The 24518-nt window shown below is 45.9% G+C and overlaps 1 protein-coding gene across 2 annotated transcripts in view; it reads right to left on the minus strand.

Moving 5' to 3' along the window:
• C2H15orf39 (chromosome 2 C15orf39 homolog) overlaps positions 1 to 15917 on the minus strand; it is a 29397-nt gene extending 13480 nt beyond the window's left edge. The window contains exon 1 of one of the 2 annotated variants that reach the window (XM_031956588.1): positions 15393 to 15916. The gene's annotated coding sequence lies outside the window, so the exon portion shown is untranslated. Of the gene's footprint in view, positions 1 to 15392 lie in introns of both variants that reach the window. The other variant, XM_031956589.1, reaches the window with a different exon arrangement.
• Positions 15918 to 24518: the final 8601 nt, after the last annotated feature.

Below are 24518 nucleotides of genomic sequence, written 5' to 3' on the forward strand. Positions count from 1 at the left end.
TGCTCCCTCCCTCTGAGGCAAGGGAATAATGACAAAATGGGCCAATTGCTGGGATGTGGGGAAGTGAAAGTGAGGAGCTGTTAATCTTTTCCTGACTCTAGAGGGATGTGTTAGAAACCTGCCTGGGCAGTTACTTGTGTGGGGGGTGGAGGTGACCCCTGCTTCCACTCTGATGAACTGACCCCTCAACTCTAGGGATAGGAATCTTTTTCTTGAGGCTGCTGGGTGGTGTGGGGGACAGAGGACAACGCCTGGGGCAAGGAAGCTCAGGGCCAGCCCCGGACTTGCTGTGTGACCCAAGTCACTTAACTGCCGCCTCATTTCCTCAACTGTAAAATGAGGATTATAGCAGCACCTCCCACAGTATCCCACAGGATAAAGTGAGATAAAGCACCACAAAAAGCTAACTATTATACTGAGGCAATCTATTCTACTACGACACTTCCCCTTTATTTATCAAATTTGAAATTGCCTCTTTTCCATCTCCATATATTGCTCCTTCTAATTTTTTGGGGGATCCAGCAGACAATTCTCACTAAACTCCCTTAATTGAAGAGCAGCTATGCGCAGAAGGCCTTTAGTAATTGCTTAGCTAAGGGGGGTGATGAATCGAACAAATTTCATAAATGCTTGTTGATCCCTATCTGGTCTTCAATCTTCAAAATTATTGTGATCAAACTTGGGAATCAAGAAAAGCTGGATTCAAATCTCTCCTCAGAGACTTAATAGCTTAATAACTATGTGACCCTGGATAAGTAACTTTAACTTCTCACTCCCTTTTCACCTAAGTATCAAAGCTAAAATGGGGGAGTTTCAATTCCAGCCACATTTATTTTTTGTTTTCAAAATATATGCATAAGCAGTTTTCAACATTCACTCCTGCAAAATCTCCTTCTCTTCCTCCCCCTTCCCTCCCCTAGACAGAAAAATAATCTAAAATAGAGCAAACAATCCTTTTCTACGTATTTCCACAATGATCGATGCTGCACAAGAAAAATCAGATCAAAAAGGAAAACAATGAGGAAGCAACAACAAAGAGTGAAAACACTGCGTTGTGATCCACATGTAGTCCCCACAATCCTCTCTGGCTGCAGACGGCTCTGTCCATCACAAGACCACAGGAACTGGCCTGAATCACCTCGTTGTTGAGAAGAGCCACATCCGTCACAATGGATCACTAGAAGATCTTGCTTCCAACCATATTTATAAAACGAGGAAGTGAAGCTTGAAGCATCTTAGATTATTTTCAGCTCTAAAATCGCACCTTTTCAAGGCCTTAAAAGCCTCTTCATTCCCACGGAAAAAATCCCAGGCTTAGGTCATTAAGAAAAAAATTTGAAGTATCAAAATTTTCATTTTGTTGAGAAACCACTAGGTGGCAGTGTAAATATGGTGACAAAGGCGGGAACTCCTGAAATCCTATAATTGAATTAATCAATGATTTCATATCAGTCATCAAGCATCCATAATCTCTCTGGCTCTGGGCTGAAGGCTGGGGATAAAGACAAAAAATGGCATCGCCATCCCGTTCCCAAAGGCAGGTTGAACTGACCGCCTATCTCAAACTGCCTCCAATCTCAGTGTCCCGCCAGGACTTCCTGACCATTGCTTGGTCCCCAGCTGAGAGAGTTTCTGGGAATATTGCAGTAACACGGGGGCTACAAGTGCCAGCTCTTCTGAGCACCAGAGCAGCTGGAGCGGACACTGAGGGCGTGGATGTGAACCAGAAGAATAGACGTGAAACAATACAGGTGAATGGGAGGAAGATGGGAGTATGAGGGAGAAAGATTAAAGACTAGGCCAGAACACTGAGGCTTTGTCCCAGGGCACTGACACCGAGAGAACCCAGAGCCGAGTTCAGACCAGAGACTCATCAGCTAATATAAAGCACAAGCCAGCGATCGTTGCCTTAGGCAGTCAGTCAGTATCCTGGCTTCTTTCCCCTCTGAAGCTTTGGGGTGCTGAACAGGTCTTTAAAAAACTAATGCATAAATAGGCAATCATCAAATCAATTGGTACTGACTAAAAAATAAGGTGGTGGATCAGCGGAACAGGTTAGGTACATTACAACACGACAGTAAATGACTAGTAATCTCATGTTTGATAACCTAAAGACTCCCGCTTCTGGGATAAGAACTCACTACTTGAAGAACTGCTGAGAAAACTAGAAAACAGTAAGGCAGAAAAGGAGGCACTGACCAACATCTCACATCACATACCAATATAAAGTCAACATGGGGACATGATTTTGACATAAAGGATGATATCATAAATTAGGAGAGCAAGGAAAAGCTTTATCTGTCAGAGCTATGGAGAAGAGAAGGGTTTATGACTAAACAGAAGATAAAATGACATTAAGAAATGAAAAATGGAAATCTTAAAAATGAAAAAATTTGTGCAAACAAAATCAATGCAACTAAGATTAGAAGGGAAACAAAGCTGGGAAATAATTTTTACAGCCAATATTTCTGATAAAGGTCTCATTTCTAAAATTTATAGAGAATGGAGTCAAATTTATAAGAACACAACTCATTCCCCAATTGATAAATGGTCAAAGACTATGAAAAGGAAATTTTCAGATGAAACATTCAAGCTATCTACATCTACAATTGTACAAAAATGAGCTCTACATAACGTTATTATTGGAAATATGTAAATTAAATCAAGTCTGAGGTACCACCTCATACCTACTAGATAAGATAACAAAAAAGGAAAATGATAAATGTTCAAGAGGACATGGGAAAATTGGGACATTAATGCATTATTGAAGGAATTGTGAACTCATCCAGCCATTCTAAAGAGCAATTTGGAACCATGCACACCCTTTGAGCCAGTAATACACTACTGGGTCTATATCCTAAAGAGCATAAAAAAATGGAAAAGGACCTATATATTAAAAAAACGTTTATAACAGCTCTTTTTGTGGTGGCAGAACTGGAAACTGAGGGGACAACCATCAATTGGGGGATGGCTGAACAAATTGTGGTATATATATATAATGGAACACTACTATTCTGTAAGAAATGAAAAGATTTCAATGAACTGATGCTGAGTGAAGTGAACAAGACTGGGAGAACACTGTACAGAAATACTGTGCAATAATCAACATTGATAGACTTGGCTCTTCTCAACAATGCAGTGATCTAAGACAACTTATGATGGAAATGCTATCCATAGAAAAAACTATGAGCCTTTTTAGGTTTGAACACAATCTCCCAGAATCCTCCGGGGCCACTGGGACATCTAATGGCACTGTCCTCCCAGTCCCCCAGACTAATAACTTACAACATCATCAGTTCCTTGCTCACACCCACCTGCAATGTCCAAACCCAATCTGTTGCCAAATCCAGTCTTTTCTACCTTCTTCCCATCTTTTCTATCTCCTTTTCTCCTCTGACAGATGGCAAGGCAATGGTCCATTTAAGGAAGGGGCTCAGTTTTCTCCCCAAATGACATTGTTGTTGGACTTCATTGTGCCCCCAAGCTGGGGAGCTCCCCCGCTTTAGTTCCTGGTGTATTGTGTTCACTTGTTAGACTGGAAACTCCTTAAGGGCTGAGAGCGTCTTGGATTTCATTTGTATTTTTATTTCCAGGCCTTGGCACATGTACTTTCACCAGGTTTTTTTGACTGGCTTGATTGACACTGCCAGCATCCCACCCGCACTCATGTAGATGCAGACCCTCATGATCTCATACATGGATTGTTGACTGATAGCCTCTGGCTGGATTCCCCTCCCCCGACCACAAGTCTCTCCCCACTTTTATCCATCCTCCACTAAAAAGTAATTTTGACCAAGTCACCAGTAAATCGATGGCTCCTTAATGCCTCCAGAATCAAAAAGAACAATTTCTGTTTGCCTTTTAAAGCCCTTCTCTGTGATCAGTGTTAATGGCCTCCTTCCTTGGCTACAGCCCAGGCCTGGAATTCTTTCCCTCCTCATCTCAGTCTCCCTGCTCTCCCCAACTTCCTCCCAAGTCTCAGCTTAAGAAGTCCCTTTTTCCTGGTCCTCCTTAATCTTAGTGTCTTCTCTCCCAGGCTACCCCACAATTGATCCTATATCTAAATTGTCCATAATTACTTGCATATTGTCCGATTGTTTTTGGCCTTTTTTTTTCATACCTGGCACTTTTTAGGCACCCAATGAATGCTAAATGTTTGATTTGGCTGATAGAAGGGGGCCTGGAAAAGGCTTATGGAAGAAAGTAGGACTTTAGATTGAGGTGAGGAGGTAGAACATTGCAGGGCTGGGGAACAGCCAGTGGAAATGTCATCAGGAGATGAGAACATCTTGTTCATGTCACTAGATTATAGAGTACAAGGGGAGAGAGAGGCAGTATGAGAAGGCAAGTCATGAATGATTTTTATTTGATCCTAAAAGTGATGGGAGTCACTGAAGTTTACTGAGTAACATGATCATGGAATAGACCCTGCAGGGTCTCTATATTAGGGACAGGGGAAGAAAAACAAGTCTTTGCCCACCAGGGCAGATGCAGGTTGCACTAGGGGGCTTAGGTGATAAACAAGACATGATTAAATACACGCCCAGATGCCAGGAAGCTTGGGTCCTAGTGCACAGCTTGCCAGGAAGCTTGGGTCCTGCTACATGTTTCTATTCCTTCTTTTTCTTAAAATTTGGCTAATGGTTAAATAAATATCTCCCTGGAGAGGGTCTAACTAATAAGCAAAGAATAAACATCTCCTCCCCCTTCCCTACAAAGTATTCATTCTGAAGACACCCCCACCACCACCACCCTTATTCCAACCAGTGCCCTGATGCCGAGTGGTCCTGTCCTGCTTTATATGACAACAAAGCCCTTTCCTTTGAGAAACCAGTCGTGTATCCAGGTGCTTCTTACCTATCAAAGCTGCTCTCCCACTTCAGACTTGGCCTTTAGGAAAATCACCTGAGGGGGAGATGGCCTGGAATGGGGGGACCCTGGTGCAGGGGACCAACCCGCAGACTGAATTTGGGCCTGAGTGATGAGGGCCTGCACCAGGCAGAGGCAGAATCAGAGAAAGAGGGATGTCAAGAAGGGAGGATACTTGGCAACTGAGAGAGTCAGAATGAAGACTAAGGGCAGGTAGATTGGGAGCCTGAGGAACTGGGAGGATGGTGGTTCCCTTGGGGCAAGTCAGGAAGAGAGGAGGGTTTGGAGAGAGAGCTCATGAGCTCCTTGGCCAAAGAGAGCCCATTTATGATCTTAAGAGGCGATGGACAGAGCAAACCCCAACTCTGGGCACAGTCACTGAAGTTTGTAGAGGCTGGGGCAACTGTGGGTGCCACCTGCACTGGCAGAGGGCTTCCTCATCCCAAAGAAATCAGAGACCCAGTCTCTATTTCTGTGCCAGATGCTATGCCCAAATTACAGATGTGATTTAAGATGTATTCAGGGAACCTGAAGGTGAGGAAGCCCTAAGCCCGCTAGGAAGGGCGCTGTTGGGGTATCCCTGAAGCAGTTGCCAGAAGTCTACAATAGGGTGGGGACAGTGGGCGCAGCCAAGAATGGATTCCGGCCCTGCTAGGGAAGCAACCCTAATGGACAGTGCTTTGAGGCTGGCTGGATGGAGTGGGTGAGGGGGCAGCAGCTGCAAGCGACCATGGAGACACCATCGATGGAGTCCAAACCCTTTATCGGACAACAAAAGCAAGCTCAGGCTCAGAGAGGGCAAGTAAGTTAGACTGGGTCACACAGTCCAGACACAGGGCTGGAGCTCAGGCACAACACTTGGGGAGAGGACGGCCTGCAATTAGGGACTCCCTCTATTTCATAGGGCAGTGTCTCAAAACCGTCTCCTCTTCCCCAAAGGTGAAATCTTTCTTCTACCTAAGCAGAAGGCAAGGAACTCGTGCATCTTGTTTCCTTTGCAGGAGATGTGAGTCATCCGCATTCTTCACTCATGTCACGGGGCTTAGATACACCAGCCCCAAGGGCATGACTGGCATCTGAGGGGGAAGCCCCTCTTAGCCACCAATGACATGCAGCCACATCAGCCTTTGCTGAAGTGGTTTTGGCCAGGAAACAATGAAGGAAAGCTGGGGATGCTCGGTGCCAATTGTCAGAGCCCCTGAAAACAAAACCTCCCCCTTCCCCCATAGCCTTCACCCACAGGAGCTCTCAGTGGTGCTGGAGGGCACAGGAAGTGGCTCTAGAACCTTAGGTATGTTCTGTGCCCACTTCCTTGTAATAATAGTTACTGAAGAGCCAGTCTGGCTTTCAGTGCGGGGAGGAGCAGGAACTCTGGAGCACTTGGACTCTTGTCTTAGCCCTCAACGAGGTCTGTGGACTGGCGTTGGTCAAAGGGAAGGGAGCAGAACCCAAACAGCCATTAAGAGTACAACCTTAACATTGTAAAAAATATACAACTTTGAAAGATCAAAGCCAGAGATTCCCAGGGGTAGAGAGCTCCAGATAGTGGGGGAACTCTGGGCAACTATCACCTGATTGCCTATCAAGAGTGTGTCTGGTAAACCTGATGCTACTACTTCTCCTGGGTGATAAGTCACACACTATCTGTATTAGTGACTGGGATATTGTCTACACATTCCCCAGCTTCCCTCATTAGTGTATGGATGGACATCCATTTGTTTGTGCTCTCAGGAGGTGAAATGGTCAAGTCTACTGAGCCTGGAGGCAAGGCATCCAGGGGTATCTCAGTAATCCCAGTTGCATACAACTGTTCTCCCCAGTTGTCATCCCTTTCTCCCATCATATGGCTTCTTGGCTGATTGGTCATATCTGGGTACTGGACTTCTAAAGGCTCTCTGGGTGCACCATTGGCTGCCATCATGCCCCATGTGCTTTTTGCCTGGGGCCCTGGGGCTTGGTCTCTCATCCTGTTTCCCTGAATCAATCTACATTCTGAGGCCCAATGGAAGCCTCTGTTGCATTTTGGACATGGGGTTTTGGGTCTTGTTCTCCCACCCTGTTTTCTCACTCTGTCTCTATACCAACACTGAGCTTTCAGATGCCCTACTTTACCACACTGAAAGCATTGACGAGTCTCTCTGAAAGTCCCTTGGCAGAAGGGACCCTGTCTTCCCATGTTGGGATCTTGGGAAGTCTGCATCATAGTATTTGTGCCCACTGTGGCACAGTGTCTTATGAGCTCTTCTAAAGGAGCATCCTTGTGCAGTCCTAGTACAATTTTTCTACAAACCTCATTACCATTTTCCTTAGCAAGTTGCCTTATTATTCCTGTATCTGCATTTTCACCAATGTTTCTTGTGACAGCTGTCTAGAGATGTCCCACAAAATCAGCAAAGGGTTCATTTGGACCTTGCTCTGAAGGTTTTCATGAAGACTTCCCCTCGGATCTTGCTTTCCTGGGAGGGAGCCCCACGCTTTTATAGCAGCAGCAGCAATTTGCTCATATGCTAACTAAGGGTAATTAATCTATACCGAATGTCTGCATACTGACCTACACCTGTTAGTCAGTTACAGGTGATTGGAGAATTAACTCCAGTTTGCCTATTTTGTTGGGCTTGTATCCTACAGAGTTCACTATACTCCAAAAGTCACAAGTTTTGTCCAGGTTCTAAACATGCCCTTGCTACAGATTTCCGAACATTGGGGTTAAAATTTCAAAAGCCAAATTCTGTAATAACACCTTAACATAAGACAATGTAGCCCCATAGAGTGTAAACCCTTTTCAGGTCTCTGATAATTTCTAGATTAAAAGGAGAGTATTTTCTTTTTTCTTGACCTGAAGAATCAAACTCTTGAATCACAGGGTATGCTCAAATCAGATGTATCCTCCTTCCTCTTTTACTTTAATGCCTCTTGTAATGGTGACATAGGGGGTGGACAAAAGCTGCATGGGTGATGCTGATGGTGTCACTGCCCTTCCCCCTCCTCTTCCCCTCTTCCCCTCCAGGCAGAATTGAGGGAGGAGGGTGATAAGATTGGGGAATGCCCTAATGGCTCCTGCTCAAGTGTTGAGCACCACACTCTTTAAGCTCATCAGCACTGTCCTTACCTCCTTTCCTGTCCAACTCTCCATGCCTTCCAGCTGCAAGGTCAGTAGCATCCCCCTCCTGCTCTTTCTCCTCACACTTCCTTGTTTCCGCTCTTTTCCTTAGAACTTTTCCTTTTTTAGAACTTCTGGGATTCTTTAAAGCTGATTGTATTATATTGTACATAAGGAATGTTTCCTCAGGAATTGAATCAGGACCCATAGCTTCATAATATTCAATCAGCTGCTCTCCCACTACTTTCCACATATCTGACTAATTTTTCTTCTTCAGAGAGCCAAGGAGACACAGTCTAATATATTTACGAGTCCAGCGATCTGGACTGTTACCAACAAACCTTGCTTCTCTATTAACCTAACTATGCATGCTACACATTCCCCTGGGGTGGGGGAGGCTCTTTTCTTAGTATTTGCCCCATTTCAGTTAAAAAACAAAAGTGACTACTTTCGCCCTTAACAAAGTTTCCTGCTTGTCTATGTTTGTACTCACCCTATTTCCGGGTCACAGGGACTTCTCCACTGACCTTACAATCGGATCAGTCAAACGCTGAGTGTAGGACCACCCGTCCAAGAAGCTCACATCTAGTGTTCCACGCTTAGTGCCAAAATGTGTGTCCATCTAGCTCTCTGGAGGTTCTCGAGCCCAGCCTTGGTCTCAGAGGAGGCAGGAGGCAGGAGAGCCACCAGGAGGATGGCCAAAGCTGGAGTGTCTCATTTCCGGTCCGCTCAGCCCTTAAATTGCTCAGTATGATGACATCATTACAGCACACTAAGTATGTGTGAACTAGAGCAAGTGCTGACTATAAGCACCCTGTAAGTATCCCTTGCTTCAAGTAGAGCACAGGTGGTCACGCCCTCCTTGATTTCTGAGGAAAGGTGAGAACACCAAAGGGAGGTGGGAGCCAAACCTTGTCAGCATGTTCCCTCTGGGCTGAAGGGCCTTATACTGTAGAGGGCCTCAGTTAGTGGGGGAGCTCTAAGACCCTTCAGCCCAGAGGGAACCTGCTAAAAGTATCTGGTTCAGCTCCCGGCTCCCACCTCCCTTTGGTGTTCTCACCTTTCCTCAGAAATCAAGGAGGGCGTGACCACCTGTGTTCTACTTGAAGAAAGGGATACTTACAGGGTGCTTATAGTTAACACTTACTCAGGGAGACTGATGAGATAATGGTTCTCTAGTGATGGGGGAGCCACAAAACTGCCCTGACCTGGGGCTGGGGAGGGGGAGCCAAGAGGTAAGCTTCAGAAACTCCTTGAAAGGGAGAAATTCCCCTCCAACTCTCACCTCTGTGAAAGACCCACCCCAGGGAATCAAGATAAAGTGGTTTCATTCTGTTATCTTGATGGGCTATCACCTCTATTGAGCTGAAAATTGGCTCAGAACCACTCCTAGTAAATGGTCCCATTCTACTGGAAATCTAGGCCTGGGGGCAGTGACAACATCGAGGGAATCTCCTTTGGTTGCAACTTCTGTCTCAGATTTCCTTATAAAAAGGACTATTTCTTTACAAAGAACCTAAAAAGCAGGACCACTCCAGGTCAAGGGACCTTCTCCTTGGCATAGCTGCCTTCGAAGACCCCCTGCCCGCTGAGAAGACATTCTCTTTTCAGCATTAACCCCTCTTTATCTCTCACCTACTTCTCTGTCAGCACCTGGCAGAGGCCCAAAGCAGGACCACCTTGTCAAGGAATCCTCTCTCCTTGGCATAGCTGCCTGTCAGGACCCTGCCCCCTGAGAAGAGACCCCCTCTTCTCCATGTTAACACACCCCTGTTTATCTCTCTGATAGAATTTCTCTACAACCCTTGTTTATCCTTCTGCCAGGACTCCTCTGGTAGACCTTTACTTTTCTGTCAGGACCTTGCCACTGAGGAAGTTATGTCTCCTAGCAAAAGCTGACTTCCCAGTGCCAATAAACTTCTTTTTGCCAGTCTAACTTTTTGGGTTCGTACATTCTTTTGTGAAGGACCTGCGCCGGCCAGAAGGGGTTCCCACAACTCTGCCTTGTGCGAACCTCATCATTAATTCACATATACTTAGTGTGATGTAATGATGTAATAAGCCTGAGGTATTTAAGGGCTGAGAGGACTGGAGACGAGAATGAAGACTCAGACACAGAGGAGATGCAGGAGACATGGAGACAGATCCTCCTGGTGGCTCTCTTGCCTTCATCACTCTCCACCCAAGTCCAAGGCTCATCCAGAGAGCTAGTCTAGACATTACATTAATCCTTACCCAGAGTTCCCCACCTATCTGCAGCCCTCTACACCCAGGGACTGATGAATGAATGAGAAGGCTTGCTGAGAGAGGTGATGGCCAGACTAACAATGCCAGAGGGAAGGAGGGAGGAAGATTTAATAAAGGAGGAAGGAAGGAAAAAAGGAAGAATGGACGGGAAAGAATGCCCCAGAGAATCATTTCTAATGTTTACTCTGTGTGTGACCCCAAACAAAGCTATAAAATGAGGGGGTTGGCCTAGGTGGCCTCTAGGGTCTCTTCCAACTCCAGCTTGAGGGTCTTTTACAATTGTGCGCATGACACTGAGTTCTCCTACCTGCTTATATTCTCTCCATAACCCCTTGGGGGGAGGGTCTCCCCTAATCTTTATTTCTTCTAGCCCACCCTCAAGCTGGAAGCTCAGATGACTTCCCCCACAGTTTAAAGAGAGGCCAGATCTTTCTAGGGCAAATGACAGCCAAGCCTTTGCGGGAAAGAAACTCAAGACAGATGAATTCTCCAGTGTTTCTGGTTCTTCTGGGGATGGAAGATGGGAAGAAGTGAATGAGTTTGCTCTGAAGAGGTTAAGGGGACAGGAAAGGGCCATGGAGGCTGGGTGGGAGAAGTGCCTCCCTCCCTTCCTTCATGGTCAGGCCCAGAGTCCACAGACTATAGAGAATGGGAACCAAGTAGGTCCCTACCTGGGAGCTCTCAAGGGGCTCAATTCTGTAGCACCCAATTAACCTGGGTCTCTCTGGAAATCCCCCTCCTTTACAAAAGCTTACAAAGTTAGACTTTCTCTCAGGAGAGGGGGAGCTGAGGGAACAGAGGCAAAGTCAGCCCAACTTGTTAAATAGCTATCCCCAATATTAAATAAGTTAATTTGGTCCTGCACTGAGCAAAGGCTGAGGATTTGGAATATCACCTTTCCCTTCTAGTAGGCCACAATGGGTATCGACCTCCCCAGAAGCATCCTCCCTTCCTGTTCCTGCCATTCTCCACCCCCTCCCTCCCTCCAAGCTCTGAACCAAGCCTGACCTGGCTCCCCTGAGCCCCCTAGCTTCTTCAGGGACTATCAGATTAAGCTAAGGAAGGGGAGCAGGGGTAGGTAAGGTGCCATTTTCCCTAAAGGGGAAGAGTCTGCTTCAGATTCTGAGAGCCTTTCCCCTTGGGAGTGTAGGAAAGAGACGGGAGCATTCCTAAATGAATCTCACAGAATTCCTTGATAACTTCAAAGAGTCTTTCCTGACCCCCAAACAGAGGAAAGGTTAGAACAGCACCAAGCACTCTCCCATCCATCCATCCCTAAAAGAATACTCATCCCCTTGTCCTTGCCTACTCTCTACCCATACCCCTGAAGACGTTCGCACTTGGGAGACAGGAGACCACTAGATTTCTTCAAATATGTATCTCTTCCCAAGCTTATTGAACATTCCTTCCCTTTAAATTCTTGACAAACTAGTCCATTTACTGTTCCACAGAACATTCAGCACTCCATATTGTTTATGTTGCCCCTGTCCTAAATCTCCCCCTTTATGTCCCCAGCTTTGCTCAACAATCAGTTTCACGTGCCAAAGGGTGCTTCCTTTAGAAGCCCCATGTCTTTAGATCTGGCTCCATACTCAAATTATCAAGTCTCTGCTCTTCTATTTACATGTTACATTCTCCAAGGAGGGCACAAGGTCCTTGGTGGCTGGGACCTGTCCCCCCTCTTCCATTTTGTCTCAATATTCCCATGCCTTCCATATAGCAAGCATTTTAGATACCAGCTATCATTTTTACAGTCCTTATTTTATCTCATTTTTGTTCATATACTCTATATATATGTATATGGATGGTATTGTTAGCCCCATTTTACAAAAGAGGAAAAAAGTTGAAAGAAGTTATGTGATTGTCGATCATCCCACAGCTACTAAGTGTCCAAAGTAGGAATTGAGTTCGCTACTCTATCTGCTGAGTTAGCTACCTGTCCCATTAAAAAATGAATCCTATAAAAAGCCTTCATTTAAAATAAGTAAATAGATGACAGATAAATATCCTCATTGGACTGGAAAAAGGCAGGACATATGTGATGGCCTCAGATTGTCAGTGAAAAGGTTAGCAGGTTCTTTCCTGGGAGGTGACTTTGAAGGTGGAGAGGATTTCTTCAGCCTCCTTCATCCCAGTAATAAGAGGCAGTTTCAGGGTCTTAGCCAGGCCCTGTCTGGGACACCTATTATCTACATATTCTTAGGCAAGTGTATTAAATTCTCAGTGTCCGCTGAGCACCTCTCCAAGGCTACAGTTAAGCCTGATAATGCTTGAGTTTCCACACTGGGAGTTCTTTTCAGAAGAAATTATAGCTCCCAGGTCCTCTCCCTACCTGCACCAGCAACCCCAAATACACAAATCAAACCCAGAAAAAACAGTAGATATTAATAACTCTTCTCATTTTTAGGCAGGAGGATGTAAGGACACCCCCTCATTCCAAAACTCTGGGGATCCCAGTTACGCAAAGGGTCAATCAATCAAGTCTGTTCTTTGCCCACACTCCCAGGAAAGGTCCTCAAGGACAGGTCCACACAGTTCCTGCAGGAGGAGCTCTAAGCACAGTTTTGTAGCAAGGACTGGAGTTTCCTCACAGCAGGACCCCAACCTCAGTCCTGGGAAAAGGGAGAGGGCTTTTCTGATTCTTTAATTTGAAACATTCCAGCCCTTTCTCTTCTGACACCTTCGGGCTCCCCAGGTACAGCGAGTCCAGGTAGGATCACTAGATTTGGGGAGGTTGGTGGTTTAGAGTCTTGGAGGCTAAACTCCCCTTCTGTACCTCACTCCCCTAAGATGGAGTCAAAAGATCATTCCAGAAAGCAAGGGTTCCCAAGTTGGGGTACACATACTCCCCATATTGATTAATAACTATTATCCACAGAAATGAGTTAATTGATATTTGATTCACTTGCATCAGTATGAGAAATGATTGATAGTTGGTTGACTTGCACATACCCAACTCTTTATTTCCTATTGAAAGCTAAGAGAATGGACTGAAAAAGGTTGGGAATTTCAAGTATAAAGGAAAAGGTTCTGTAAAGTCAAGTTTTGAAATGAAGTCTATGGATCTAATCCAAACTCCACTACTCATTCCAAGTGTGACTGTGGGCAGGCGAGTTCCTCTTTCTGGGTCTCAGTTGCCTTCTTTGTAAAATGACACTAGACTAGATTGGGACTACTTAATCCCCCCCCCCCCTTTTTTAAAATCAGGGACTTACTTGGCAGTCTGAGGATATCTATGGATCTTATCAAAGCATGTTTTTAGATGCATATAATAAAGTATATGGGACTTGAAGGAAATCAAAGGTTGTGGTCAAGTCATTCAACAAGCATTTGTTAAAGGCCTACTATGCGTTACCCTGTGCTAAGGACCTCGGTGGAACCATGTAATTTTTCTCCATCAAAGCTCATGATGGACTTGGTTTCTCTCAGACTTGTGGATTAAAACCCTTTGGACTACATTATCCTTCTGGTCCTTTCTAACATTTTCAGAAAAGTTGCTGCCAGTGGCAGTCAAGGTGGAGTCTCACACTTAGCTGTGGACAGGTCAGCAGGAAGGGCCTAAACCGTAGCCTTCCTCTAGGTTCTCCTTCTCTCACAGCTCTACACATGGTGCCCACCACCAGGTGCATGGTCCTGCCACTGCCAGCCTGGTAGGTCAGAAGCTCCCCAAACCCCTGGGGTTAGCTACTCCCTAGTCCTGGGTAGAAGGGGACCTAAAATGGCCTCAGGCCTGCTCCACCCCAGCCACTCGTGACTCTGGTGTCTTCTTCCAGGGCACTGGGGCCTCACACACAGACAGCACAAAGGCAGCCTTTCATTTCATCTCCCCCGGGGCAGGAACCCAGCGTTCCCCTCCCCCCACCCGAAGCTCTTGATCGGGAGCAGCAGGTTCCAGGGTCCCGGTGGTCCACGGCCCCCTCCCCACACACACACACTGACACTGGTGGGTCCCCATGGGGGGGCGGGGTGCACGAGCACCACCACCCACCCATTCACTCCGAAGAAACGCTGCCGAACCTGGATCCGCGGATGCCGCGCTCACTGAGGAGCCGCCGTGGGCCGAGCCGTCGGAAAAGCAAACCCACCCGCGCACGTGTGAGCTCGCTCGTCACCCTCGGCAGTAAACACACGCACCGTGCCCGCTTCCGACACACCGGAGGCACGCTCAGGCATGCTCACGCAGCTGTCGGGCCCGGGTTCGGAACCTGGCCTAGGAAGGCCCCCAACCGGCGTCACTCTGGGCCCAACGGGTCAGCGGACGTCCTAGGCCCTTCGGACACGGCCTCCTGCCCCTGCCCCTCGGACCCCGGCTCGTGTTGCCTACCCGCCGCCGGCAGGCCGACAGCTTCGCGGCTCTCAGGAGTCCGGGGCAGTCAGATCGCTGGCTACGGCGGGGACGGGGGGGTGTCAGGATGGGGGTGGGTGGGGGACGGACATCTATAGACACAAGGCCTTGGGACGAGGCGCCGAGAGAGGAGACCCCGAAATCAGCTCCTTAAGGCCACATGGCCAGACCCTCTTCCTCCCCGCCCCCCTCGGCAGTTGCCAGGTCAGCCATCCCAAGAGAAAAGCGGGAAGGGGGGGAGGGGGGGTAAAACCCTCTTTCCCGCTGCCCCCCACATCCGTCCTCTCCCCCAGGCTCCCGAACTTCTCGGGCAGTCGATGAGAGAGCGGTGCTGGCTCTCGGCTGGCCCTGTACACCACTCCCCACTGACACCCCGAAACCCCGCCTGCTCGGGTTGGTTGGGGGGGGGGCACCATGACGGCCCAGTCCTGAGTCCCTTGGGCAGGCAACCTGATGCAATAATGCAGTAACACCCCCCCTCGCCGCCTCTCCGCTGGAGGAGGCCCCCCAATTCCCCGTCAAGACCCTAAGACAGCCATCGCAGTCCTTCCGCGGTCGGGATGGGGGGATGAAAGGGGGCTACGGAGCTGGGGGCTTTGGGGCGCCCCAGAACCATGCGCACGGCTTGCCGGTGGGGGGAGGAAAGGGTGGGTCCTCGGTCCCCCCCAGCCCCGGCCGGTAGGATGGGAAGTCAAGTCAGCCTAACTTTTCTGCCAGGCCCGCATCGAGTCCGGAAGGAAGCTCAAGGGCCGGGGCCGGGGGCTAGACTGGGCCGGGTGGCCGGGCCAGGGAGGGGGGAGGCGCGGTGGCAGGAGAAGGAAGCCCGCTTACCTGTTGCTTTTTGGCTCGTCCGCCGCTGCTCCCTCCTGTTGGAGTGCGTGCCCGCTGGGGCATCTTCCAGGAGCCGCGGGCGGGGGGGGTGGCCTGGGCTGGAGGGGGGGGATTCCGGGGAGGCGGGGGCTTCCTGGCGGCGGGGAGCCGGGGCGCCCCGAGGGCTGGCCGCAGCCGCGAGCGGACCTCCGCGGCGAGCCCGGCCGTTGGAACTGCCTCGCAGACAGCCGTTCCCCGCGGCGGCTGGGCGCAGTCTGCAGTCCCCGGGCGGGCAGAGGGGGCGGGGAGGAGCCGAGGGCCGGGGAGGGTGGAGGGAGGAGGGCAGGGCCGGCCGGCAGGAGAGCCGAGGGCGGGGGGCTGGGGGGGGGGGCGCCGCGCACCCGGGGCCCCAGGACAATTGGCGGATTCGTCAACAAGGAGGCGCGGCGTGAACGCCGGCGGCCGGAGGGAGAGACGGGGGCGCAGCTGGCCCAGGCACCCACCGCTACCCTGCCGGGGATGGCCGGGGGTGGGAGGACGGCAGCGAGAGGGAGGGGGCGCTGCGGGGGCGGGGGCGGGCGCAGGCGGAGCTCGGGGCTACCGCCCGCCCGCCGCCGTTAGCGCCTCTACTCGGGACTGGGGCGCTGCATCCCGTTGGTGAGGGAGGCGCCCGGACGGCCCCGAGTGCCAAACCCTAGTTGGAGCATTTGCATGTGGTTTTGCATTTCATTTGCATGATGTTAGCTTACTGCGGAGATGCCCGGGAATCACCCGCCCGCCAGCCCCCTCTCCGTGCTCTTACTTCGCCCCTTCCCCCTCGTGTCATTCCTTAATTTCCCTCGCAGTCCTCCAGGTCCCTGATCCTCCCGCTTCGGGTCTCCACCCCCGATAATTCTCCCTAACCCTGCCGCTATACCGATTACAGCCCGGACCTTAGAGATGATGGAGACCATTTCCCCCAATTTTCAGAGGAGAAAATTGAGACTCAGAGAAGGCACAGGGTGAGATCCAGAGAAGGCACAGGATTTGCCCCAAATCACACAGCAGTATTGTTGGGGCAGGAGCTATAATCCAGGTGGTCTAATAATTTCTACTCCACCACAATGCCCCCAGCTCGGGCAGGAGAAGCCATAGATTAGGCCTCAGAGTTGCCTCATTCTCTCTCTCTCTCTCTCTCTCTCTCTCTCTCTCTCTCCCTTTCTCTCAGTAATTTTTGCTAACCTCCAGTATCTTGACAAATGAGTTCCTTGCCCCAAGCACATCTGGTACATAGTAGCCAAATTAATTGCTTTATAAGTAAAATATTTTATTACTGCCTTTTTTCTTTATATGCATACTTTGTAACAAAGGAAAACGGATAAACAAAACCAATATGTGTGCAACATTCTGCACCTGTAGGCCCAACCTGTTTATTTCCCACAACTGTTGCCTCTCTCACTTCCTACTCACCTTTTCCTCCCAAGTACAAGATTACTTTTATTTCATCTACCCCCAAAAAGTAACAAGTAACTCACAGTAAATGTATCATGTTTCCTACATATATGTCATAAATTTCTCTTTCTTTTCCCAATGAGTCCTAGCTTCATCTGCCGCTTCCATCCCCATAGTGTTACCCTAAAGATCCAGTCTTTCCTAGGACAGAAACACACTTAGCATTGCTCAAGGCTCAGCTGAATTTCTTATGGTGATGGCAGAGGGAAAAGTCCAGGATTTTGCTCTCTCTTATTGGAGCTTAGTACCTTGCTGCCGCTCTTATCACAAGGCCATATAATAGGACCCAATCGAAGGTGCAGAATGTCTTGATACTGACCACCCTATAACCTCAGTCTATCACTCTACAGTCACTCACTCTAGCTGAGAGGTTACATCATTGCCTCTTCAGAGCTGATTTTTGGAATTGTCTTTTGTAAAGCCGGTTGCCTCTCCCCAACTCTCACAATCTGGCTTCCAGACCCAGCACTTGGCTGAAATTCCACAACTGCAAAACCAAAAGCAAACTCAATTGAGGGAGACCAGTATATGTAGTGTTTGAGTTCTAGAACTGGGATTCTGAAGACCTAGGTGAGAATTATCTCCAACCCACTAGTTATGTGAAGACAGACAAATTAGTTACTCTCAAACTCTATTCCCTTATCTATAAAACCGAGATAATCTGTGTAATAACTAGTTCATATGTAAGCATGAATGAGATATACTCTAAGATCTATGGTCCCTTGGGATTCTGGGCTTACATGAAGCAAGTTGAATGGTGGAACATGAGTCATTTTCTTCTCCATTGGCTCAATTCATTGCCTCCATTAGATTAAAGGAGGAAAGCTTTTAAAGTAAAAATTAAACATAATTTATTTTCAGGGTACTCTCATTGTGGGTAGAGGGCTCCTAAATTTACATACTCTTCATATAATTATTGGGTTTGGTACAGCCTTTATTTCATCCCACAGAGATGTGAGCCTAAGTCTTTGAAGGACTCCTAAGAACAAATTACCTAAATGAAATTTAATTCTCAGAACCCATCAGCCCCCTCTCTCAAAAGGAACCTGATCTGGGGGCACCCTTCTGCCAATCTGTTGAGTCCATCTCTCCCACAGTGTTTCCTCAGCACTCATAAGCCCACCCTAGAGTTGTGACTTCCCTTGAAAAGTAAGCATGCTTTGGAGTTTGCTGAACAAGCCAACCTTTCCCCTTCCTCTTCTCCTCACTTCTGGAAAAAGACAAAGAGCCCTCATGAGACCTTTTAAAAATGTGTCCAGTTTACTTTCATAGATCTGGAGTAGGGGGTGACTGAGCTTTCTGTCAGACAAATGTCTGGAGTCCCCTATGTCCTATCAGGCCTGTATACTATGTCCCAGCTTACAGTCATCTTGAAAGGGAGAATTCTTTCTTTTGAATCAAAAATCAACAATGGTTGCCAACTTGTAATCTCTTCAGGTTGTTTGAGGAACTATGAAATTTTATCAGGGCTTTTCTAATTCTCAGAGAAATGTACGTCACATTTAAATTATGGTTATGGAGAATATTGCTAAATCCAGTGGTTTTTCAGAGTTCTCATCCTCCTTTACCTCCCTGTGGCCTGTGACACTGTTGTCCTGGCTACGCTCTCCCTTAGTTTTCTGGATACTGCTCTTGTCTGGTTCACGTTCTATTTGTCTGATTTCTCAGTCTCCGTTGCCGGATCATCATCCATGTCCTATGTACCCAGGAGCATGCGCTATACTGATTTACCATTATGTATATGGATTAATGTGATGGAAACGCTAAGTCAGACTTACACATCAATGCATGCAATCAATCTATATTCATCTAGAGTGTGCAATGATCTATTCAACAATACAAACAGGAATACCTCTAGAAATAAACCACTAACTTGATTCCTAAAGGTCTAGCCAACTGGTATTTCTTCCTGGTGTCTCATACTGGTGCCCATAAGGTTTTCTGTCTGTCCAGCCAGGGCTGGGTGTCTTCCCTCTAAGGCAACATTCTGACAAGTCACCATCAGTCAGCTCGGCTGTCAAGCAAACAACAAACACAGGCTGCTCAAGTCTCAAGTGCAGAGACCACAGGAGTCTCTCCTAATAGGGACTCAGGAACAGACTCGTGTCTGGAGTCTCCAGTGAGGTTTCTTATACTTCTAGAAAAGGGCATTACTGGTTACACCCAGGTTCTGATTCGTGATTTATTACCTAATTTGTTTGCCATGTAATTTGATTGGTAGTTTATTACATAGACTAATGATAAAGTTGTTTGCAATAGTACCTCATCGGTGGGTTGTCCTATCTGGGAGTCCACATATGTTTATCAGTTGTTTAGGAACACACATATGTCGTTTACCAAATTGTACCATACAAATGTTAATCGTGTTGCTGAAAAACAACTAACAGAAAAATTACTCAATACCATGAATTGTTACCAAATGGAGGCTTAATACAAAATGGAGTTACATGTGCTAAGTTAATAAACTGGTTCTCCCCACATTGCTCTCCATGCTTCAATAGAACCCAGAATTTGATCCTATCTCTTGGTGATTTAATGACTTAATTTCATGTTATTTCTAGGAAGTTGACACCAAAATCTCTATTTCTAATTCCACACCACATCTTAAACTCCTTATTAGACATTTGTATCTGGATATCCCATAGTCATCTCAAACTCAACATGTTTGAAAGCAAATTTCTCCCAAATCATCCCTCCTCCTAACTTCCCTATTTCTGTTACAGCCAGAAATCCTTTCACTCACCCAGATTCACAATCTAGCCGTCATCTTCGTCTCTTCATGCTCATTCACCTTCCATTTCTTTCAGTTGCCAAGTTTTATTGATTCTAATTCTACAATATGTCTTCTCTCTGTCCCTTTCTCTCTTCTCACGCTGCAATCACTGTTCGGTTCAGGCCCTCATCACTTCTCCACTGAAGGAGCTTCCTAATTGGTCTCCCTGCAGCCACCCTCTCCCCCCCAATCTATCTTCCACACAGCTACCAAATGGATATTCTTAAACTACAGATTCTTTTACATGGGCATGTCTCGGTGGTACATGAATATCCATATAAGCGGCAAGCAAAATCAAAGCGATATTACATCAGTGACACAAAATAGATTATATGCACGGAGAGAACAAATTAAACAGAATTAACAAACAAATGTACAATGCCAGTCAAAGCAAATAAGAAAAACCCCAGCATATTAAATACACAGCAATTGAAATGCACGTGGATAATTACATGTAAGCTGCCTGTAGCATAGGTTAAGCCTAGCATTGTTGTCTGGTTACAGGTAAAGTGGTTTCCCCAGTTTTACCTAGATTTATTGTGGTCACTGGTTAAATAACCCTTTCTGTTACCTGGCCACCTATCTGCTATTATACAAGAATTAGTGGATGTATAGCCTGATCATAATTTCTTCAGAACTATAGAATACTGCTAAGGGCTGGCTAAGGTGGCCGGGGCTGTCTAACAGTTTTACTAGTTAGTAGAGACACAATAGATCTAATTTGTCTCCACTTGCGTATCAACCACTGCTGTTCCAGGTTCACTGTCACCTGCCTCATTGGGAAGATCTAAATCTTTCAATTTGGAGGGGCCATTTGGAGAATCATCCTCTAGTTAGGGTGAGGAAGAAGGAAAGAAGAGATGGGGCTGTCCCTCCCCGCCTCAAACACCCCAAGAGAGTCCCTCTCAGGGACTTAGCTTGAACTTCACCACTAGGCAAACCTCTTATTGGAATTCTCAATTGTGAATTAACTGGATGTTTTTGTCCAAGTCTCAGGGGACATGACCAACTCCACAAACAATCCTGAAATGTTTCCTGTCTAGTGTCATTTCATTTCATCCAAATAACTCTAAACATTCTGCTCCTTCCAAATTGAATTAGACCTTTTTATACCTAGTTTAATTTCCCTTATTGATTCAGTAAAAGTATATTAGGCTTTGATTTTTTTTTTCCTCTAGAGTCTTCACAAAATTCTTTTCAGGGGAAGAAGATTGGTGTGGGTGATGGACAAATTTGCTCTGCAGCTAGGAGAGACTGGCTCCTGCTAAGGTAAGACATCTCCCCTGGACCAGTGGCTCGGCTGGACTTGTTCCTCATAGTGAGCAATGTCTTGGCTGAATAGATCCTTTTCTTCCTAGTACGGTCAGGGTAGGTTGCTCAGTCTTTAAGCTGCTACTAGATAGGTCAAATAGATCATTTGGTTAATATACTAGAGTTCCTCAGCTCTTCTGTAAGTAACTATCGTCTTTACATCATCCTGTAAGATCTCATCTACCTTGGTACTCTACCTCCTCAGTATGCTTTGCTTCTCCCATTGGAGAGTAGGGCCATGAACTCCAAACTTCCATTGAAGGAGAGAATTCAGTTCATAGATCTGTTCATTTCTCACTTGGCTGCCCAATTTTGGGCTTTCTCTGATCTTTCCACCATGTACCTATATCAGGTGCCTTTTCCTTCAACCCCTCCTCCCCCTCCAGTTTTCAGCTTCTATTTGTGAGTTATTTTTCCCCATTAAATTATAAATTCCTTGAGGGAAGGGACTGTTAACTTTTTTTCCCATATACTTATTTGGCACATAATGAGCATTTAAATGTTTATTGACTAACAACTATTGACCCTGGTTCTCCTGGGTTACTGTGACCTCTTTGGCTGTAATCTTAACAGTATTCTTGTCAGTAATGGTTCTTAGTCGAGGATTGCCAAATTTCTTCTTTGACTCCTTGTCTTAGTTCTGGTTTGTCACCCCCAGGAAGGAGAGGGGAGAAGTCTAACCTCTCCTATTTGACAATTATTCCTGCTCAGAATAGGTTCCCTCAGTGAAGTGACCCCACACTTACTTAGTATAGTGATAGTAGGTGTAATGCAAATGTGTGCAATTTGTACCCTAATTCAGTTTCATTATTTATGATGGTATTTTTTCAATGCATTAAAATTATTAAAACCAGGGACAGCTAGGTGATACTGTGGATAGAGCGCCAGCCCTGAAGTCAGGAGGATCTGAGTTCAAATCTAACCTCAGACACTTCCTAGTTGTGTGACCCTGGGCAAGTCACTTAATCTCAATTGCCTCAGCAAAAAAAATAAAAAATAATTAAAAAATTAAAGCTTCTGACCCCCCACATGTGAAAAGTGTTTTTTTTTTTTTTTTACATTTTATTCTCTGTCTTTTGTCTCTTCCAATCAATGAGGCATATCCATTACAATATGTTCTAGAATTTAGCCAACAATCAAAGCCAGTTTCATTAATTCATTGATGTGAACTTCCATCCTCTTCTATTTTTGGAAATTAAGACACAATTTGCTCTTCTCCAGGTCTTTAGTATTTCTCTGGTTATCTACTATTGTTTTATACTACATTCTAATATCTGATGCTCATAGCTTCCCTTCCTTCTCACTTTTCCCTACTGTTTTCTTTGAAATTCTTGACCTTTTGCTCTTCTCTATCAATTTTATTATTTTTCTAACTCAATAAAACATTTTTTGAGAGTTTGGTATAGCAGTACCCCTAAGTAAAATGATTTAAGTAGCATTGTCATTTTTATTCTAATGACTTGACATATCTACAAACAATGAATGTTACTCTAATATGTTTTTATTTCTCTAAGAAATTATGTTTTTATTTTCTCTAAGAAATCTTTCATACTCAGATTCATAGTCCCCACGTGTATCTTGGTAAATAATTAACAAAAGAATTTATAACTTTTGTAGTTGTTTTGAATGAGATTTCTTATTTGAAAAAAAATGATTATTAATAACCTGTGATTTGGGGAGATCCAGAATTCCCCCTTTTTCTTTTCAAAGTTTACTTTCTTGAAGGACATTATGGGTAATGAAACTGAATTAATTCTCTTCAAATTTGGTCGGATCCATCCAACCTTATAACCTTACAATTTAAGGTAGGGAAACCCATTGTGGTCTACTTAGGTTTGGGTGGAAAATGAAATTCAGTTTTATGCTGATATTTGAAGTGTTTTTGTGATTCACTGAAGGCTATGTATGAGCCAAAGACCTACGGTGCATCTCAGCTACTCAGGGCTGATGAAGACACATTGATTAGTGATCAGGACATGATCCTGGAGAGATGCACTGAACATTTCCATAGTGTTCTCAACAGACTATCATTAATCATGCTTAATCCATTAGCCACTTACTTCAGACTGAAATCAATCATTCCCTAACTGAAGTTCCAACTGAAGAAAAGTTTTGAATGCCATTCAGCTACTTTTGTGTGGCAAAACACCTCGTGCTGATTCTATTCCAGCTGAGATATACAAGGTGATGGTGGGGGTAGGGGAGAGCGTTCATTGACCATACAATCAATATGAATGTAGTTTTCCAGATTATATAACAAGAAAAGGGCATGTGCTAGGAGTTTAAAGATACCTCCATTGTCCATCTCCATAAAGGGAAAAAGAATAGATTGTCTTGTGACAATCACAGGGGGATCTCCCTCTTAGTCATTGCTGGCAAGATCCTTGACAGAATTTTCCTTAATAGGCTGACCTTATACCTGGAAGAAGGTCATCTACTTGAGGGCCAATGTGGCTTCAGAAGGGGCTGAGAAATAGTTGATATGGTGGTTGCTGTCCAACAACTCCAGGAGAAATGCCAGGAGCAGATCAGAGGTCTGTATACAACATTTGTAGATCTTTGGTACTGTCACTCATGAGAGCTTATGGAAAATTATGTCAAAATTTGATTGCATAGAGAAGTTCACCAGTATGGCACATCAATTTCATGATGACATGCTTTCTTGGCATCTGGATAATGGACGATGCTCTCAAGCTTTCCCAGTCACCAATGGAGTGTGAAACAAGGCTGTGTGCTTGTTCCCATGCTTTTTCAGCTTGATGATTTCAGCCATGTTGTCAAATGCCTTCAGTGAGAACAAAAATGGCATCAAAATCAGCTACTCCACTGATGGCAAATTCTTCAACTTGAAAAGGCTACACATCAACACTAAAGTGGAGGGAGCGTTTGGTGTATGATTTTTTTGTTTGCAGATGATTGTGTACACTCAACGCAGCTTCCAAAGCTGAGATGCATCAAAGCATGGATCGATTGTCTGCCGCTTGTGCTAATTTTGGCCTGACAACACCAAGAAAAGACAGATACTCAATCAGCCAGACCCACATCATCCATACATGGAATCATCAGTTATAGCAAATGAAGAAATGTTGAATGCTGTGGATAAGTTCACTTACGTTGGCAGTATACTTTCCAGGGATGTATACATTGATAATGAGATTGAAACACACATTGCTAGAGATAGCTCAGTGTTTTAAGAGGCTCTGAGAGAAAGTGTGGAAAAGTAAAAGTATTAGACTAACTACCAAACTGAAGGTCTACAGAGCCATTATGCTGATTTCACTGTTGTATGCTTGTGAAACCTGGACCGTATACAAGTCAGGAAACTAAATCATTTCCTTTTGAATTGTCTTGGGAAGATTCTGAAGATCATCTGGCAAGATAAAATACCAGACACTGAGTCCTTTCTCAGATTAAATTGCCAAGCATTCAAACCAGAGAGCGCAACTCCATTGGACTGGCCACACTGTTCTAATGCCAAATGTACACTGGCCAAAAAGACTGTTTTGTGGAGAACTCACACATGGTAAGTGCTCTCAAGTTGGTCAGAAAAAGTGATATAATGACATGCTCAA

This window comes from Sarcophilus harrisii, chromosome 2 (genome assembly GCF_902635505.1).
Source record: "Sarcophilus harrisii chromosome 2, mSarHar1.11, whole genome shotgun sequence".
Lineage (NCBI taxonomy): Eukaryota > Metazoa > Chordata > Mammalia > Dasyuromorphia > Dasyuridae > Sarcophilus > Sarcophilus harrisii.